The sequence below is a fragment of the Mytilus trossulus genome, chromosome 1 (assembly GCF_036588685.1).
Source record: "Mytilus trossulus isolate FHL-02 chromosome 1, PNRI_Mtr1.1.1.hap1, whole genome shotgun sequence".
Taxonomy (NCBI): domain Eukaryota; kingdom Metazoa; phylum Mollusca; class Bivalvia; order Mytilida; family Mytilidae; genus Mytilus; species Mytilus trossulus.
In genome coordinates, this window is record NC_086373.1 from 4,888,667 (window position 1) to 4,905,838 (window position 17,172).

General features: G+C 35.8%; 14 non-coding genes across 14 annotated transcripts; all 14 read right to left on the reverse strand.

The window, feature by feature from the left end:
• Positions 1-1,589: 1,589 nt before the first annotated feature.
• Positions 1,590-1,708, reverse strand: LOC134699394 (5S ribosomal RNA). Its single transcript, XR_010103571.1, has one exon. It is a non-coding gene; the product is annotated as a 5S ribosomal RNA (ribosomal RNA).
• Positions 1,709-1,851: 143 nt separating this feature from the next.
• On the reverse strand, positions 1,852-1,970 carry LOC134699400 (5S ribosomal RNA). Its single transcript, XR_010103574.1, has one exon. It is a non-coding gene; the product is annotated as a 5S ribosomal RNA (ribosomal RNA).
• Positions 1,971-3,931: 1,961 nt separating this feature from the next.
• LOC134699406 (5S ribosomal RNA) lies at positions 3,932-4,050 on the reverse strand. The gene has a single exon (XR_010103575.1). It is a non-coding gene; the product is annotated as a 5S ribosomal RNA (ribosomal RNA).
• Positions 4,051-4,193: 143 nt separating this feature from the next.
• LOC134699421 (5S ribosomal RNA) lies at positions 4,194-4,312 on the reverse strand. Its single transcript, XR_010103584.1, has one exon. It is a non-coding gene; the product is annotated as a 5S ribosomal RNA (ribosomal RNA).
• Positions 4,313-6,273: 1,961 nt separating this feature from the next.
• On the reverse strand, positions 6,274-6,392 carry LOC134699429 (5S ribosomal RNA). Its single transcript, XR_010103589.1, has one exon. It is a non-coding gene; the product is annotated as a 5S ribosomal RNA (ribosomal RNA).
• Positions 6,393-6,535: 143 nt separating this feature from the next.
• LOC134699433 (5S ribosomal RNA) lies at positions 6,536-6,654 on the reverse strand. Its single transcript, XR_010103591.1, has one exon. It is a non-coding gene; the product is annotated as a 5S ribosomal RNA (ribosomal RNA).
• A 1,961-nt stretch (positions 6,655-8,615) lies between these two features.
• LOC134699439 (5S ribosomal RNA) lies at positions 8,616-8,734 on the reverse strand. The gene has a single exon (XR_010103594.1). It is a non-coding gene; the product is annotated as a 5S ribosomal RNA (ribosomal RNA).
• A 143-nt stretch (positions 8,735-8,877) lies between these two features.
• On the reverse strand, positions 8,878-8,996 carry LOC134699448 (5S ribosomal RNA). Its single transcript, XR_010103596.1, has one exon. It is a non-coding gene; the product is annotated as a 5S ribosomal RNA (ribosomal RNA).
• A 1,961-nt stretch (positions 8,997-10,957) lies between these two features.
• LOC134699456 (5S ribosomal RNA) lies at positions 10,958-11,076 on the reverse strand. Its single transcript, XR_010103601.1, has one exon. It is a non-coding gene; the product is annotated as a 5S ribosomal RNA (ribosomal RNA).
• Positions 11,077-11,219: 143 nt separating this feature from the next.
• LOC134699462 (5S ribosomal RNA) lies at positions 11,220-11,338 on the reverse strand. The gene has a single exon (XR_010103603.1). It is a non-coding gene; the product is annotated as a 5S ribosomal RNA (ribosomal RNA).
• Positions 11,339-13,299: 1,961 nt separating this feature from the next.
• On the reverse strand, positions 13,300-13,418 carry LOC134699470 (5S ribosomal RNA). The gene has a single exon (XR_010103606.1). It is a non-coding gene; the product is annotated as a 5S ribosomal RNA (ribosomal RNA).
• Positions 13,419-13,561: 143 nt separating this feature from the next.
• On the reverse strand, positions 13,562-13,680 carry LOC134699476 (5S ribosomal RNA). Its single transcript, XR_010103608.1, has one exon. It is a non-coding gene; the product is annotated as a 5S ribosomal RNA (ribosomal RNA).
• A 1,961-nt stretch (positions 13,681-15,641) lies between these two features.
• LOC134699484 (5S ribosomal RNA) lies at positions 15,642-15,760 on the reverse strand. The gene has a single exon (XR_010103611.1). It is a non-coding gene; the product is annotated as a 5S ribosomal RNA (ribosomal RNA).
• Positions 15,761-15,903: 143 nt separating this feature from the next.
• Positions 15,904-16,022, reverse strand: LOC134699488 (5S ribosomal RNA). The gene has a single exon (XR_010103613.1). It is a non-coding gene; the product is annotated as a 5S ribosomal RNA (ribosomal RNA).
• Between the last annotated feature and the right edge of the window lie 1,150 nt (positions 16,023-17,172).

Below are 17,172 nucleotides of genomic sequence, written 5' to 3' on the forward strand. Positions count from 1 at the left end.
CTTTGTCTTCTTGGGAGATTTTGTGGCTTTCTTTGCAGATTTGGCAGCAGGTTTTGCAGCAGGTTTCTTTGCAGCTGGCTTCTTTGCTTTTGGTTTAGCTGCTTTCTTTTCACCTGCTGGTTTCTTTGCTGCAGGTTTCTTTGCGGCAGTCTTTTTGGTAGGTGTCTTTGCCTTCTTTGGCTTGGCTGCTTTAGGTTTAACTACTTTCTTTGCTGGTTTCTTAGCTGGTTTAGCTACTTCCCCAATCTTAAAGCTTCCAGAAGCGCCGGTACCCTTCGACTGTTTCAAGCTATTGCTCTTCACTCCTGATTTCAGAGCTAACTTCAAGTGAGTGTTGACTGTTTTTGCATCGCTACCAACGCTGAAGTTTGCTAAGATATACTTGAGGATGGCTTGACGGCTGGAGCCTCCACGCTCTTTCAAAGCAGATATAGCCTTTCCGACCATCTCGCTGTATTTTGGATGAGTAGCTACTTTCTTTGGTTTAGCTGCAGCTTTCTTCTTTGGTGACTTAGCTGGGGTCTTTACTACTGGTGCTGGTGCGTCAGACATTTTGCGGCTTTGGTTGTTGAACGATGTGTGCGAATGAACGACAGATTACAATGATATGCAAAAATCACCGACAGTGTGTAATTATCAAACTAACGCGGACCTCGACGAGAGCACCCTTAAACTTTCATGACAATCTAATTCAAACAGATCGACAAGAAAATCTGTGTGCTTGTTCGACAAGTTTTAATCATTTGTTTCAAATAAATTGTACTTTTTGTTATATAAATGATACACGAAAATTTTCAGCAGGAATTTATCTTTCAGAATATGTCATAAGAATTAAACAAAATACCACGAGTGAAGAAATATTTACGATTAATGTACAACTTGTCAATTTCACTCGTGCGATTCTTCATCAGAAAACGTGTTGTATTATTTCACAAAAACTAGATTGTGCCGTAAAAATGATATAAATTTGTAGTAAAATCATTTCTTTATATGTTTTTGCTTTCAGATATACACAGAAATAAAGAGACTTCCCAGAAATTTAGATTTTGCCTTCGATATGAAAGCACACAAAGATGGCAAACTTCGAAACCGGGACTTCCTTGACCGAGATGAAAGACGTTTCAAATATTCGAAGTTTTTACTGGAACTTTACAAACTATAATTATTATTTATTGTTTATTATTTGTTTTTGCTATAATGAATTTTTGCTAATTAGAATCCTTTCAGAAAAAATGTGAATCATATAAGCCCTGGTCAAAAAGAAAGAGGCGATTTCAAATGACGACAAATGGCGGATACCATATTATCACAGACGACCTTTCAAAGACCTAATTTAAAAATATATATATAGCCACATGCATGTGTAAGGAGTGGAATTCTTAAGTGTATATAACTTGACGTGCATGTATTTCACTTAAAAATATTTCAACATGCAGATGGGTATTGAAAACTAAATAAATTTATGAATGATTTATTTTCTGTTTTCTTCATTGATAGCTAAATACATTGAATATTACATCCAAATAAATTAGTAAAAAAAATATTGAACCATTATGTTTGGTAGGAATACAAAATTATACGTAAAAAAATGTCTACAACACCCGGTATTCCCAGGCGGTCACCCATCCAAGTACTAACCGGGCTCGACGTTGCTTAACTTCGGTGATCGGACGAGAACCGGTGTTTTCAACGTGATATGGTCGTAGACACAGAAGTGTTAAAATTTTTGATATATAAGGTTAGGTAGTAGCATTTTTGTCAAAAATTTATATATAATATTTTTTTTCAGAAGCAAAACTTTACACTAATTATATGTTTGTTAGAAATGCAAAATTATAAGAACACAAAAAATGTCTACAACACCCGGTATTCCCAGGCGGTCACCCATCCAAGTACTAACCGGGCTCGACGTTGCTTAACTTCGGTGATCGGACGAGAACCGGTGTTTTCAACGTGATATGGTCGTAGACACAGAAGTGTTAAATTTTTTGATATATAAAGTTAGGAAGTAGCAATTTTGAACAGATCAAGAATTTGTATAAAAAGATTTTTTTTCGGGTTTAAGATAGAAGCAAAACTAAATATTTACTGCACGATCCAGAGTGGAAGATAGTAAAACTTAGCAAGTTCACATGTAGTAGAAATAAATTGCAGAGAAGAAAGAGAGATTTAGAAAATGGGACAAGCTATATTTTATTTGTGACTAATACCATGCAACAATTTCAGATTCTTTTTGAAAAATTTTGGTAGCCCTTAAAAGGGCTGTTTAAGCTTTAAAAGCATCATGCTTCCTTCATTTACTTCTTCTTTGGTGTCTTTGCCTTCTTTGGTTTAGCTGCAGCCTTTGTCTTCTTGGGAGATTTTGTGGCTTTCTTTGCAGATTTGGCAGCAGGTTTTGCAGCAGGTTTCTTTGCAGCTGGCTTCTTTGCTTTTGGTTTAGCTGCTTTCTTTTCACCTGCTGGTTTCTTTGCTGCAGGTTTCTTTGCGGCAGTCTTTTTGGTAGGTGTCTTTGCCTTCTTTGGCTTGGCTGCTTTAGGTTTAACTACTTTCTTTGCTGGTTTCTTAGCTGGTTTAGCTACTTCCCCAATCTTAAAGCTTCCAGAAGCGCCGGTACCCTTCGACTGTTTCAAGCTATTGCTCTTCACTCCTGATTTCAGAGCTAACTTCAAGTGAGTGTTGACTGTTTTTGCATCGCTACCAACGCTGAAGTTTGCTAAGATATACTTGAGGATGGCTTGACGGCTGGAGCCTCCACGCTCTTTCAAAGCAGATATAGCCTTTCCGACCATCTCGCTGTATTTTGGATGAGTAGCTACTTTCTTTGGTTTAGCTGCAGCTTTCTTCTTTGGTGACTTAGCTGGGGTCTTTACTACTGGTGCTGGTGCGTCAGACATTTTGCGGCTTTGGTTGTTGAACGATGTGTGCGAATGAACGACAGATTACAATGATATGCAAAAATCACCGACAGTGTGTAATTATCAAACTAACGCGGACCTCGACGAGAGCACCCTTAAACTTTCATGACAATCTAATTCAAACAGATCGACAAGAAAATCTGTGTGCTTGTTCGACAAGTTTTAATCATTTGTTTCAAATAAATTGTACTTTTTGTTATATAAATGATACACGAAAATTTTCAGCAGGAATTTATCTTTCAGAATATGTCATAAGAATTAAACAAAATACCACGAGTGAAGAAATATTTACGATTAATGTACAACTTGTCAATTTCACTCGTGCGATTCTTCATCAGAAAACGTGTTGTATTATTTCACAAAAACTAGATTGTGCCGTAAAAATGATATAAATTTGTAGTAAAATCATTTCTTTATATGTTTTTGCTTTCAGATATACACAGAAATAAAGAGACTTCCCAGAAATTTAGATTTTGCCTTCGATATGAAAGCACACAAAGATGGCAAACTTCGAAACCGGGACTTCCTTGACCGAGATGAAAGACGTTTCAAATATTCGAAGTTTTTACTGGAACTTTACAAACTATAATTATTATTTATTGTTTATTATTTGTTTTTGCTATAATGAATTTTTGCTAATTAGAATCCTTTCAGAAAAAATGTGAATCATATAAGCCCTGGTCAAAAAGAAAGAGGCGATTTCAAATGACGACAAATGGCGGATACCATATTATCACAGACGACCTTTCAAAGACCTAATTTAAAAATATATATATAGCCACATGCATGTGTAAGGAGTGGAATTCTTAAGTGTATATAACTTGACGTGCATGTATTTCACTTAAAAATATTTCAACATGCAGATGGGTATTGAAAACTAAATAAATTTATGAATGATTTATTTTCTGTTTTCTTCATTGATAGCTAAATACATTGAATATTACATCCAAATAAATTAGTAAAAAAAATATTGAACCATTATGTTTGGTAGGAATACAAAATTATACGTAAAAAAATGTCTACAACACCCGGTATTCCCAGGCGGTCACCCATCCAAGTACTAACCGGGCTCGACGTTGCTTAACTTCGGTGATCGGACGAGAACCGGTGTTTTCAACGTGATATGGTCGTAGACACAGAAGTGTTAAAATTTTTGATATATAAGGTTAGGTAGTAGCATTTTTGTCAAAAATTTATATATAATATTTTTTTTCAGAAGCAAAACTTTACACTAATTATATGTTTGTTAGAAATGCAAAATTATAAGAACACAAAAAATGTCTACAACACCCGGTATTCCCAGGCGGTCACCCATCCAAGTACTAACCGGGCTCGACGTTGCTTAACTTCGGTGATCGGACGAGAACCGGTGTTTTCAACGTGATATGGTCGTAGACACAGAAGTGTTAAATTTTTTGATATATAAAGTTAGGAAGTAGCAATTTTGAACAGATCAAGAATTTGTATAAAAAGATTTTTTTTCGGGTTTAAGATAGAAGCAAAACTAAATATTTACTGCACGATCCAGAGTGGAAGATAGTAAAACTTAGCAAGTTCACATGTAGTAGAAATAAATTGCAGAGAAGAAAGAGAGATTTAGAAAATGGGACAAGCTATATTTTATTTGTGACTAATACCATGCAACAATTTCAGATTCTTTTTGAAAAATTTTGGTAGCCCTTAAAAGGGCTGTTTAAGCTTTAAAAGCATCATGCTTCCTTCATTTACTTCTTCTTTGGTGTCTTTGCCTTCTTTGGTTTAGCTGCAGCCTTTGTCTTCTTGGGAGATTTTGTGGCTTTCTTTGCAGATTTGGCAGCAGGTTTTGCAGCAGGTTTCTTTGCAGCTGGCTTCTTTGCTTTTGGTTTAGCTGCTTTCTTTTCACCTGCTGGTTTCTTTGCTGCAGGTTTCTTTGCGGCAGTCTTTTTGGTAGGTGTCTTTGCCTTCTTTGGCTTGGCTGCTTTAGGTTTAACTACTTTCTTTGCTGGTTTCTTAGCTGGTTTAGCTACTTCCCCAATCTTAAAGCTTCCAGAAGCGCCGGTACCCTTCGACTGTTTCAAGCTATTGCTCTTCACTCCTGATTTCAGAGCTAACTTCAAGTGAGTGTTGACTGTTTTTGCATCGCTACCAACGCTGAAGTTTGCTAAGATATACTTGAGGATGGCTTGACGGCTGGAGCCTCCACGCTCTTTCAAAGCAGATATAGCCTTTCCGACCATCTCGCTGTATTTTGGATGAGTAGCTACTTTCTTTGGTTTAGCTGCAGCTTTCTTCTTTGGTGACTTAGCTGGGGTCTTTACTACTGGTGCTGGTGCGTCAGACATTTTGCGGCTTTGGTTGTTGAACGATGTGTGCGAATGAACGACAGATTACAATGATATGCAAAAATCACCGACAGTGTGTAATTATCAAACTAACGCGGACCTCGACGAGAGCACCCTTAAACTTTCATGACAATCTAATTCAAACAGATCGACAAGAAAATCTGTGTGCTTGTTCGACAAGTTTTAATCATTTGTTTCAAATAAATTGTACTTTTTGTTATATAAATGATACACGAAAATTTTCAGCAGGAATTTATCTTTCAGAATATGTCATAAGAATTAAACAAAATACCACGAGTGAAGAAATATTTACGATTAATGTACAACTTGTCAATTTCACTCGTGCGATTCTTCATCAGAAAACGTGTTGTATTATTTCACAAAAACTAGATTGTGCCGTAAAAATGATATAAATTTGTAGTAAAATCATTTCTTTATATGTTTTTGCTTTCAGATATACACAGAAATAAAGAGACTTCCCAGAAATTTAGATTTTGCCTTCGATATGAAAGCACAAAAAGATGGCAAACTTCGAAACCGGGACTTCCTTGACCGAGATGAAAGACGTTTCAAATATTCGAAGTTTTTACTGGAACTTTACAAACTATAATTATTATTTATTGTTTATTATTTGTTTTTGCTATAATGAATTTTTGCTAATTAGAATCCTTTCAGAAAAAATGTGAATCATATAAGCCCTGGTCAAAAAGAAAGAGGCGATTTCAAATGACGACAAATGGCGGATACCATATTATCACAGACGACCTTTCAAAGACCTAATTTAAAAATATATATATAGCCACATGCATGTGTAAGGAGTGGAATTCTTAAGTGTATATAACTTGACGTGCATGTATTTCACTTAAAAATATTTCAACATGCAGATGGGTATTGAAAACTAAATAAATTTATGAATGATTTATTTTCTGTTTTCTTCATTGATAGCTAAATACATTGAATATTACATCCAAATAAATTAGTAAAAAAAATATTGAACCATTATGTTTGGTAGGAATACAAAATTATACGTAAAAAAATGTCTACAACACCCGGTATTCCCAGGCGGTCACCCATCCAAGTACTAACCGGGCTCGACGTTGCTTAACTTCGGTGATCGGACGAGAACCGGTGTTTTCAACGTGATATGGTCGTAGACACAGAAGTGTTAAAATTTTTGATATATAAGGTTAGGTAGTAGCATTTTTGTCAAAAATTTATATATAATATTTTTTTTCAGAAGCAAAACTTTACACTAATTATATGTTTGTTAGAAATGCAAAATTATAAGAACACAAAAAATGTCTACAACACCCGGTATTCCCAGGCGGTCACCCATCCAAGTACTAACCGGGCTCGACGTTGCTTAACTTCGGTGATCGGACGAGAACCGGTGTTTTCAACGTGATATGGTCGTAGACACAGAAGTGTTAAATTTTTTGATATATAAAGTTAGGAAGTAGCAATTTTGAACAGATCAAGAATTTGTATAAAAAGATTTTTTTTCGGGTTTAAGATAGAAGCAAAACTAAATATTTACTGCACGATCCAGAGTGGAAGATAGTAAAACTTAGCAAGTTCACATGTAGTAGAAATAAATTGCAGAGAAGAAAGAGAGATTTAGAAAATGGGACAAGCTATATTTTATTTGTGACTAATACCATGCAACAATTTCAGATTCTTTTTGAAAAATTTTGGTAGCCCTTAAAAGGGCTGTTTAAGCTTTAAAAGCATCATGCTTCCTTCATTTACTTCTTCTTTGGTGTCTTTGCCTTCTTTGGTTTAGCTGCAGCCTTTGTCTTCTTGGGAGATTTTGTGGCTTTCTTTGCAGATTTGGCAGCAGGTTTTGCAGCAGGTTTCTTTGCAGCTGGCTTCTTTGCTTTTGGTTTAGCTGCTTTCTTTTCACCTGCTGGTTTCTTTGCTGCAGGTTTCTTTGCGGCAGTCTTTTTGGTAGGTGTCTTTGCCTTCTTTGGCTTGGCTGCTTTAGGTTTAACTACTTTCTTTGCTGGTTTCTTAGCTGGTTTAGCTACTTCCCCAATCTTAAAGCTTCCAGAAGCGCCGGTACCCTTCGACTGTTTCAAGCTATTGCTCTTCACTCCTGATTTCAGAGCTAACTTCAAGTGAGTGTTGACTGTTTTTGCATCGCTACCAACGCTGAAGTTTGCTAAGATATACTTGAGGATGGCTTGACGGCTGGAGCCTCCACGCTCTTTCAAAGCAGATATAGCCTTTCCGACCATCTCGCTGTATTTTGGATGAGTAGCTACTTTCTTTGGTTTAGCTGCAGCTTTCTTCTTTGGTGACTTAGCTGGGGTCTTTACTACTGGTGCTGGTGCGTCAGACATTTTGCGGCTTTGGTTGTTGAACGATGTGTGCGAATGAACGACAGATTACAATGATATGCAAAAATCACCGACAGTGTGTAATTATCAAACTAACGCGGACCTCGACGAGAGCACCCTTAAACTTTCATGACAATCTAATTCAAACAGATCGACAAGAAAATCTGTGTGCTTGTTCGACAAGTTTTAATCATTTGTTTCAAATAAATTGTACTTTTTGTTATATAAATGATACACGAAAATTTTCAGCAGGAATTTATCTTTCAGAATATGTCATAAGAATTAAACAAAATACCACGAGTGAAGAAATATTTACGATTAATGTACAACTTGTCAATTTCACTCGTGCGATTCTTCATCAGAAAACGTGTTGTATTATTTCACAAAAACTAGATTGTGCCGTAAAAATGATATAAATTTGTAGTAAAATCATTTCTTTATATGTTTTTGCTTTCAGATATACACAGAAATAAAGAGACTTCCCAGAAATTTAGATTTTGCCTTCGATATGAAAGCACACAAAGATGGCAAACTTCGAAACCGGGACTTCCTTGACCGAGATGAAAGACGTTTCAAATATTCGAAGTTTTTACTGGAACTTTACAAACTATAATTATTATTTATTGTTTATTATTTGTTTTTGCTATAATGAATTTTTGCTAATTAGAATCCTTTCAGAAAAAATGTGAATCATATAAGCCCTGGTCAAAAAGAAAGAGGCGATTTCAAATGACGACAAATGGCGGATACCATATTATCACAGACGACCTTTCAAAGACCTAATTTAAAAATATATATATAGCCACATGCATGTGTAAGGAGTGGAATTCTTAAGTGTATATAACTTGACGTGCATGTATTTCACTTAAAAATATTTCAACATGCAGATGGGTATTGAAAACTAAATAAATTTATGAATGATTTATTTTCTGTTTTCTTCATTGATAGCTAAATACATTGAATATTACATCCAAATAAATTAGTAAAAAAAATATTGAACCATTATGTTTGGTAGGAATACAAAATTATACGTAAAAAAATGTCTACAACACCCGGTATTCCCAGGCGGTCACCCATCCAAGTACTAACCGGGCTCGACGTTGCTTAACTTCGGTGATCGGACGAGAACCGGTGTTTTCAACGTGATATGGTCGTAGACACAGAAGTGTTAAAATTTTTGATATATAAGGTTAGGTAGTAGCATTTTTGTCAAAAATTTATATATAATATTTTTTTTCAGAAGCAAAACTTTACACTAATTATATGTTTGTTAGAAATGCAAAATTATAAGAACACAAAAAATGTCTACAACACCCGGTATTCCCAGGCGGTCACCCATCCAAGTACTAACCGGGCTCGACGTTGCTTAACTTCGGTGATCGGACGAGAACCGGTGTTTTCAACGTGATATGGTCGTAGACACAGAAGTGTTAAATTTTTTGATATATAAAGTTAGGAAGTAGCAATTTTGAACAGATCAAGAATTTGTATAAAAAGATTTTTTTTCGGGTTTAAGATAGAAGCAAAACTAAATATTTACTGCACGATCCAGAGTGGAAGATAGTAAAACTTAGCAAGTTCACATGTAGTAGAAATAAATTGCAGAGAAGAAAGAGAGATTTAGAAAATGGGACAAGCTATATTTTATTTGTGACTAATACCATGCAACAATTTCAGATTCTTTTTGAAAAATTTTGGTAGCCCTTAAAAGGGCTGTTTAAGCTTTAAAAGCATCATGCTTCCTTCATTTACTTCTTCTTTGGTGTCTTTGCCTTCTTTGGTTTAGCTGCAGCCTTTGTCTTCTTGGGAGATTTTGTGGCTTTCTTTGCAGATTTGGCAGCAGGTTTTGCAGCAGGTTTCTTTGCAGCTGGCTTCTTTGCTTTTGGTTTAGCTGCTTTCTTTTCACCTGCTGGTTTCTTTGCTGCAGGTTTCTTTGCGGCAGTCTTTTTGGTAGGTGTCTTTGCCTTCTTTGGCTTGGCTGCTTTAGGTTTAACTACTTTCTTTGCTGGTTTCTTAGCTGGTTTAGCTACTTCCCCAATCTTAAAGCTTCCAGAAGCGCCGGTACCCTTCGACTGTTTCAAGCTATTGCTCTTCACTCCTGATTTCAGAGCTAACTTCAAGTGAGTGTTGACTGTTTTTGCATCGCTACCAACGCTGAAGTTTGCTAAGATATACTTGAGGATGGCTTGACGGCTGGAGCCTCCACGCTCTTTCAAAGCAGATATAGCCTTTCCGACCATCTCGCTGTATTTTGGATGAGTAGCTACTTTCTTTGGTTTAGCTGCAGCTTTCTTCTTTGGTGACTTAGCTGGGGTCTTTACTACTGGTGCTGGTGCGTCAGACATTTTGCGGCTTTGGTTGTTGAACGATGTGTGCGAATGAACGACAGATTACAATGATATGCAAAAATCACCGACAGTGTGTAATTATCAAACTAACGCGGACCTCGACGAGAGCACCCTTAAACTTTCATGACAATCTAATTCAAACAGATCGACAAGAAAATCTGTGTGCTTGTTCGGCAAGTTTTAATCATTTGTTTCAAATAAATTGTACTTTTTGTTATATAAATGATACACGAAAATTTTCAGCAGGAATTTATCTTTCAGAATATGTCATAAGAATTAAACAAAATACCACGAGTGAAGAAATATTTACGATTAATGTACAACTTGTCAATTTCACTCGTGCGATTCTTCATCAGAAAACGTGTTGTATTATTTCACAAAAACTAGATTGTGCCGTAAAAATGATATAAATTTGTAGTAAAATCATTTCTTTATATGTTTTTGCTTTCAGATATACACAGAAATAAAGAGACTTCCCAGAAATTTAGATTTTGCCTTCGATATGAAAGCACACAAAGATGGCAAACTTCGAAACCGGGACTTCCTTGACCGAGATGAAAGACGTTTCAAATATTCGAAGTTTTTACTGGAACTTTACAAACTATAATTATTATTTATTGTTTATTATTTGTTTTTGCTATAATGAATTTTTGCTAATTAGAATCCTTTCAGAAAAAATGTGAATCATATAAGCCCTGGTCAAAAAGAAAGAGGCGATTTCAAATGACGACAAATGGCGGATACCATATTATCACAGACGACCTTTCAAAGACCTAATTTAAAAATATATATATAGCCACATGCATGTGTAAGGAGTGGAATTCTTAAGTGTATATAACTTGACGTGCATGTATTTCACTTAAAAATATTTCAACATGCAGATGGGTATTGAAAACTAAATAAATTTATGAATGATTTATTTTCTGTTTTCTTCATTGATAGCTAAATACATTGAATATTACATCCAAATAAATTAGTAAAAAAAATATTGAACCATTATGTTTGGTAGGAATACAAAATTATACGTAAAAAAATGTCTACAACACCCGGTATTCCCAGGCGGTCACCCATCCAAGTACTAACCGGGCTCGACGTTGCTTAACTTCGGTGATCGGACGAGAACCGGTGTTTTCAACGTGATATGGTCGTAGACATAGAAGTGTTAAAATTTTTGATATATAAGGTTAGGTAGTAGCATTTTTGTCAAAAATTTATATATAATATTTTTTTTCAGAAGCAAAACTTTACACTAATTATATGTTTGTTAGAAATGCAAAATTATAAGAACACAAAAAATGTCTACAACACCCGGTATTCCCAGGCGGTCACCCATCCAAGTACTAACCGGGCTCGACGTTGCTTAACTTCGGTGATCGGACGAGAACCGGTGTTTTCAACGTGATATGGTCGTAGACACAGAAGTGTTAAATTTTTTGATATATAAAGTTAGGAAGTAGCAATTTTGAACAGATCAAGAATTTGTATAAAAAGATTTTTTTTCGGGTTTAAGATAGAAGCAAAACTAAATATTTACTGCACGATCCAGAGTGGAAGATAGTAAAACTTAGCAAGTTCACATGTAGTAGAAATAAATTGCAGAGAAGAAAGAGAGATTTAGAAAATGGGACAAGCTATATTTTATTTGTGACTAATACCATGCAACAATTTCAGATTCTTTTTGAAAAATTTTGGTAGCCCTTAAAAGGGCTGTTTAAGCTTTAAAAGCATCATGCTTCCTTCATTTACTTCTTCTTTGGTGTCTTTGCCTTCTTTGGTTTAGCTGCAGCCTTTGTCTTCTTGGGAGATTTTGTGGCTTTCTTTGCAGATTTGGCAGCAGGTTTTGCAGCAGGTTTCTTTGCAGCTGGCTTCTTTGCTTTTGGTTTAGCTGCTTTCTTTTCACCTGCTGGTTTCTTTGCTGCAGGTTTCTTTGCGGCAGTCTTTTTGGTAGGTGTCTTTGCCTTCTTTGGCTTGGCTGCTTTAGGTTTAACTACTTTCTTTGCTGGTTTCTTAGCTGGTTTAGCTACTTCCCCAATCTTAAAGCTTCCAGAAGCGCCGGTACCCTTCGACTGTTTCAAGCTATTGCTCTTCACTCCTGATTTCAGAGCTAACTTCAAGTGAGTGTTGACTGTTTTTGCATCGCTACCAACGCTGAAGTTTGCTAAGATATACTTGAGGATGGCTTGACGGCTGGAGCCTCCACGCTCTTTCAAAGCAGATATAGCCTTTCCGACCATCTCGCTGTATTTTGGATGAGTAGCTACTTTCTTTGGTTTAGCTGCAGCTTTCTTCTTTGGTGACTTAGCTGGGGTCTTTACTACTGGTGCTGGTGCGTCAGACATTTTGCGGCTTTGGTTGTTGAACGATGTGTGCGAATGAACGACAGATTACAATGATATGCAAAAATCACCGACAGTGTGTAATTATCAAACTAACGCGGACCTCGACGAGAGCACCCTTAAACTTTCATGACAATCTAATTCAAACAGATCGACAAGAAAATCTGTGTGCTTGTTCGACAAGTTTTAATCATTTGTTTCAAATAAATTGTACTTTTTGTTATATAAATGATACACGAAAATTTTCAGCAGGAATTTATCTTTCAGAATATGTCATAAGAATTAAACAAAATACCACGAGTGAAGAAATATTTACGATTAATGTACAACTTGTCAATTTCACTCGTGCGATTCTTCATCAGAAAACGTGTTGTATTATTTCACAAAAACTAGATTGTGCCGTAAAAATGATATAAATTTGTAGTAAAATCATTTCTTTATATGTTTTTGCTTTCAGATATACACAGAAATAAAGAGACTTCCCAGAAATTTAGATTTTGCCTTCGATATGAAAGCACACAAAGATGGCAAACTTCGAAACCGGGACTTCCTTGACCGAGATGAAAGACGTTTCAAATATTCGAAGTTTTTACTGGAACTTTACAAACTATAATTATTATTTATTGTTTATTATTTGTTTTTGCTATAATGAATTTTTGCTAATTAGAATCCTTTCAGAAAAAATGTGAATCATATAAGCCCTGGTCAAAAAGAAAGAGGCGATTTCAAATGACGACAAATGGCGGATACCATATTATCACAGACGACCTTTCAAAGACCTAATTTAAAAATATATATATAGCCACATGCATGTGTAAGGAGTGGAATTCTTAAGTGTATATAACTTGACGTGCATGTATTTCACTTAAAAATATTTCAACATGCAGATGGGTATTGAAAACTAAATAAATTTATGAATGATTTATTTTCTGTTTTCTTCATTGATAGCTAAATACATTGAATATTACATCCAAATAAATTAGTAAAAAAAATATTGAACCATTATGTTTGGTAGGAATACAAAATTATACGTAAAAAAATGTCTACAACACCCGGTATTCCCAGGCGGTCACCCATCCAAGTACTAACCGGGCTCGACGTTGCTTAACTTCGGTGATCGGACGAGAACCGGTGTTTTCAACGTGATATGGTCGTAGACACAGAAGTGTTAAAATTTTTGATATATAAGGTTAGGTAGTAGCATTTTTGTCAAAAATTTATATATAATATTTTTTTTCAGAAGCAAAACTTTACACTAATTATATGTTTGTTAGAAATGCAAAATTATAAGAACACAAAAAATGTCTACAACACCCGGTATTCCCAGGCGGTCACCCATCCAAGTACTAACCGGGCTCGACGTTGCTTAACTTCGGTGATCGGACGAGAACCGGTGTTTTCAACGTGATATGGTCGTAGACACAGAAGTGTTAAATTTTTTGATATATAAAGTTAGGAAGTAGCAATTTTGAACAGATCAAGAATTTGTATAAAAAGATTTTTTTTCGGGTTTAAGATAGAAGCAAAACTAAATATTTACTGCACGATCCAGAGTGGAAGATAGTAAAACTTAGCAAGTTCACATGTAGTAGAAATAAATTGCAGAGAAGAAAGAGAGATTTAGAAAATGGGACAAGCTATATTTTATTTGTGACTAATACCATGCAACAATTTCAGATTCTTTTTGAAAAATTTTGGTAGCCCTTAAAAGGGCTGTTTAAGCTTTAAAAGCATCATGCTTCCTTCATTTACTTCTTCTTTGGTGTCTTTGCCTTCTTTGGTTTAGCTGCAGCCTTTGTCTTCTTGGGAGATTTTGTGGCTTTCTTTGCAGATTTGGCAGCAGGTTTTGCAGCAGGTTTCTTTGCAGCTGGCTTCTTTGCTTTTGGTTTAGCTGCTTTCTTTTCACCTGCTGGTTTCTTTGCTGCAGGTTTCTTTGCGGCAGTCTTTTTGGTAGGTGTCTTTGCCTTCTTTGGCTTGGCTGCTTTAGGTTTAACTACTTTCTTTGCTGGTTTCTTAGCTGGTTTAGCTACTTCCCCAATCTTAAAGCTTCCAGAAGCGCCGGTACCCTTCGACTGTTTCAAGCTATTGCTCTTCACTCCTGATTTCAGAGCTAACTTCAAGTGAGTGTTGACTGTTTTTGCATCGCTACCAACGCTGAAGTTTGCTAAGATATACTTGAGGATGGCTTGACGGCTGGAGCCTCCACGCTCTTTCAAAGCAGATATAGCCTTTCCGACCATCTCGCTGTATTTTGGATGAGTAGCTACTTTCTTTGGTTTAGCTGCAGCTTTCTTCTTTGGTGACTTAGCTGGGGTCTTTACTACTGGTGCTGGTGCGTCAGACATTTTGCGGCTTTGGTTGTTGAACGATGTGTGCGAATGAACGACAGATTACAATGATATGCAAAAATCACCGACAGTGTGTAATTATCAAACTAACGCGGACCTCGACGAGAGCACCCTTAAACTTTCATGACAATCTAATTCAAACAGATCGACAAGAAAATCTGTGTGCTTGTTCGACAAGTTTTAATCATTTGTTTCAAATAAATTGTACTTTTTGTTATATAAATGATACACGAAAATTTTCAGCAGGAATTTATCTTTCAGAATATGTCATAAGAATTAAACAAAATACCACGAGTGAAGAAATATTTACGATTAATGTACAACTTGTCAATTTCACTCGTGCGATTCTTCATCAGAAAACGTGTTGTATTATTTCACAAAAACTAGATTGTGCCGTAAAAATGATATAAATTTGTAGTAAAATCATTTCTTTATATGTTTTTGCTTTCAGATATACACAGAAATAAAGAGACTTCCCAGAAATTTAGATTTTGCCTTCGATATGAAAGCACACAAAGATGGCAAACTTCGAAACCGGGACTTCCTTGACCGAGATGAAAGACGTTTCAAATATTCGAAGTTTTTACTGGAACTTTACAAACTATAATTATTATTTATTGTTTATTATTTGTTTTTGCTATAATGAATTTTTGCTAATTAGAATCCTTTCAGAAAAAATGTGAATCATATAAGCCCTGGTCAAAAAGAAAGAGGCGATTTCAAATGACGACAAATGGCGGATACCATATTATCACAGACGACCTTTCAAAGACCTAATTTAAAAATATATATATAGCCACATGCATGTGTAAGGAGTGGAATTCTTAAGTGTATATAACTTGACGTGCATGTATTTCACTTAAAAATATTTCAACATGCAGATGGGTATTGAAAACTAAATAAATTTATGAATGATTTATTTTCTGTTTTCTTCATTGATAGCTAAATACATTGAATATTACATCCAAATAAATTAGTAAAAAAAATATTGAACCATTATGTTTGGTAGGAATACAAAATTATACGTAAAAAAATGTCTACAACACCCGGTATTCCCAGGCGGTCACCCATCCAAGTACTAACCGGGCTCGACGTTGCTTAACTTCGGTGATCGGACGAGAACCGGTGTTTTCAACGTGATATGGTCGTAGACACAGAAGTGTTAAAATTTTTGATATATAAGGTTAGGTAGTAGCATTTTTGTCAAAAATTTATATATAATATTTTTTTTCAGAAGCAAAACTTTACACTAATTATATGTTTGTTAGAAATGCAAAATTATAAGAACACAAAAAATGTCTACAACACCCGGTATTCCCAGGCGGTCACCCATCCAAGTACTAACCGGGCTCGACGTTGCTTAACTTCGGTGATCGGACGAGAACCGGTGTTTTCAACGTGATATGGTCGTAGACACAGAAGTGTTAAATTTTTTGATATATAAAGTTAGGAAGTAGCAATTTTGAACAGATCAAGAATTTGTATAAAAAGATTTTTTTTCGGGTTTAAGATAGAAGCAAAACTAAATATTTACTGCACGATCCAGAGTGGAAGATAGTAAAACTTAGCAAGTTCACATGTAGTAGAAATAAATTGCAGAGAAGAAAGAGAGATTTAGAAAATGGGACAAGCTATATTTTATTTGTGACTAATACCATGCAACAATTTCAGATTCTTTTTGAAAAATTTTGGTAGCCCTTAAAAGGGCTGTTTAAGCTTTAAAAGCATCATGCTTCCTTCATTTACTTCTTCTTTGGTGTCTTTGCCTTCTTTGGTTTAGCTGCAGCCTTTGTCTTCTTGGGAGATTTTGTGGCTTTCTTTGCAGATTTGGCAGCAGGTTTTGCAGCAGGTTTCTTTGCAGCTGGCTTCTTTGCTTTTGGTTTAGCTGCTTTCTTTTCACCTGCTGGTTTCTTTGCTGCAGGTTTCTTTGCGGCAGTCTTTTTGGTAGGTGTCTTTGCCTTCTTTGGCTTGGCTGCTTTAGGTTTAACTACTTTCTTTGCTGGTTTCTTAGCTGGTTTAGCTACTTCCCCAATCTTAAAGCTTCCAGAAGCGCCGGTACCCTTCGACTGTTTCAAGCTATTGCTCTTCACTCCTGATTTCAGAGCTAACTTCAAGTGAGTGTTGACTGTTTTTGCATCGCTACCAACGCTGAAGTTTGCTAAGATATACTTGAGGATGGCTTGACGGCTGGAGCCTCCACGCTCTTTCAAAGCAGATATAGCCTTTCCGACCATCACGCTGTATTTTGGATGAGTAGCTACTTTCTTTGGTTTAGCTGCAGCTTTCTTCTTTGGTGACTTAGCTGGGGTCTTTACTACTGGTGCTGGTGCGTCAGACATTTTGCGGCTTTGGTTGTTGAACGATGTGTGCGAATGAACGACAGATTACAATGATATGCAAAAATCACCGACAGTGTGTAATTATCAAACTAACGCGGACCTCGACGAGAGCACCCTTAAACTTTCATGACAATCTAATTCAAACAGATCGACAAGAAAATCTGTGTGCTTGTTCGACAAGTTTTAATCATTTGTTTCAAATAAATTGTACTTTTTGTTATATAAA